Genomic DNA, 2,317 nt, shown 5'->3' with positions numbered 1-2,317 from the left:
AAATTATTTTAACTTTTATTGTCTAAGTATGATATAAAAATTAAAATACGCTTGGATACAGACAATCATGGACCACCGCAAAAATTGAAATATAGGACAAATCGAACTAACGTATATTGAAGTCTAACGTAAGAATTTTTAGACGAGGTTGTTATAATATAATTTATAATCAAAAGAACTTTGTATTAATTCAAAATGTCAAAGAAAACAAGGGGATCACACAAGGATCCACCTCATCAAGATGATAAAATAATATTTAAAAAAAGAAAACAATTACATCAATAATATTATCCACTATTTTGATATTATGCGAAAACATTTATAATTGCGGTACCGTCAAATTCCATAAATTATCCCTGCAGCAACTAGCTTTAGGATAGATGCTCTCCGTCCTTTTTCCTTGCTGCAGCAACTAGCTTTAGGATAGATGCTCCATCCTTTTCCCTTGCTACAATTCTCTTTGAAAATTACGCATAAGGATTCAATCCAATTCATCGTGGCATTCGTTAGGGTCATGAACAATTTGAGTCCACTCAAAAATTTTGCTCCAAATAATTTTTGATTTCGTGCATCCATGAAAGAGGTGGATAGAAACAACAATTGCTGCTTCCATCAAATCAAACCGATGCAATCCCGCTTTTGTGGGAAGTCTTCCAAGGCAAGTAAGTCGTAGTGTCATTTTACAATATTAACATAGAAAATACGATTCTAAGTTATTCGATCATTTCCGACCTATCTCATCTTTAAATAGACCTTTTTCGTATTAAATTTCTTTGCGTGAATCCAAGGATTCTGCAACTTCACTAAGCTTTAATAATAATATTTTTTATTAAAAATTATATTATATATTTATTATTAATGATTTTTTGTTATATTAATAATATAATAATGGATAAAATTCTTTCTTTCTCCAGCGATTTTCGGTCACTGAGCGATTCCGGCGGCATTAGACCTAGCGTTTGTGCTTGTGGTTAACGTCAAAGGCTTGATTCAGTTTGCTTTAAACTCTTAGTCCTTGGATTATGGACAAGTTGGAAAAAGCTGAGTTGCATAATCGAGTACTATGAGACGAGGAAGGGGGACCAAAAACGACCAAGGCTCCATCACCCTCAAACTTAGCCACACTCTTGTAAAAAAAGTTTCGGAAGAGATGATTCGGAGAAGGACCATACACAATACAAAATATGCCAATGGTATTGAGAGATTGGAACCCAAAATTTGAATTCAAAAGGGATATGCTGCGAACCTTTCTAGTTTGGATAAAGTTACCTAATCTCCCTTTACATCTGTGGGGTGCTAGAAGTCTAGGAAAGATTGGAAGTGCCCTAGGGAATCCTCTATTCACAGATGAATACACTGCAAACAAGTTGAGGGCGTCGTATGCTAGAATACTAATGGAAATTGATGTTACACACAAACAACAGGATTACATTACTATCAAGGATAGTTTTGGAAATAAAAGGAAGCAAACAGTTGAGTATGAGTGGAAACCAACTTTCTGTGAAACCTGTCAAAATGTTGGGTATTGATCAGTGCATTTTGATGCATACTCTTCTACTATTGTACTTAGGCAACTTTATAGTTTATTCTACTATTTTTACTACTTTAGTGTGCTTTTATATTTAAGTTCATTTTTTACTTTATTTTATTTTCGTACTTTATTTTCAGCATAAATAGTTATTTGATACCTTGCCATTATGCAGACCATAACTTGAGTTACGGGAATCGAATTGATGTGTTCTAATATCCGTTGGAAAGATAAGATAAAGAGATACAAGTTTCATGTTGAAGTCAAAAGCTGATTAAGAGTTAAAGAGGGTAGAATAATTCTTTGAAGTATCAGACTTAATCAAAATAGTTAGTTTGGGCCAGTTTTTGTAATTTTCGGGTCGGATCCCATAAGGGACCGAATTTCCCTTTTATTATATTAGGTTTTTCACCACTACAGTAATCCTACTCTGAATTTTGATGATACAATATTGCTTAGACTGAATTTCCCTTTTATTATATTAGGTCTTTCACAAGGTTGATCTGCTAAAATCGGTTTTCACCGATACTTTGAGGTTTTTTAATTTTTAATCAAATATTTTTTCCCTTTCAATATTTTGTTATATGTCTTGTATGCTTTATTTAAGTTCTATAGAACATGTGTTGATTAATTTCGATTGATATATGTTCCATAATCGTGTATGCTTAATTCGCGTGTGCTTAGCATGTTTGCTTAATTCGAAATATGTTTGCTTAATTCTGAAATTAGGAACACATATCATATATTAATATCAATGTGTTTGTTATTGTTACTGTAATCGAAAAGGGA

The 2,317-nt window shown here is 32.7% G+C and overlaps 1 long non-coding RNA gene across 1 annotated transcript; it reads left to right on the top strand.

Moving 5' to 3' along the window:
* Positions 1–318: 318 nt before the first annotated feature.
* On the top strand, positions 319–1,986 carry LOC127088109 (uncharacterized). Its single transcript, XR_007790123.1, has 3 exons — positions 319–662; positions 915–1,522; positions 1,704–1,986. It is a non-coding gene; the product is annotated as an uncharacterized LOC127088109 (long non-coding RNA).
* Positions 1,987–2,317: the final 331 nt, after the last annotated feature.

The sequence above is a fragment of the Lathyrus oleraceus genome, chromosome 5, assembly GCF_024323335.1.
Source record: "Lathyrus oleraceus cultivar Zhongwan6 chromosome 5, CAAS_Psat_ZW6_1.0, whole genome shotgun sequence".
Taxonomy (NCBI): domain Eukaryota; kingdom Viridiplantae; phylum Streptophyta; class Magnoliopsida; order Fabales; family Fabaceae; genus Lathyrus; species Lathyrus oleraceus.
The sequence above is the reverse complement of the archived record's forward strand: the minus strand, read 5'-3'. Positions and strand labels throughout refer to the sequence as shown.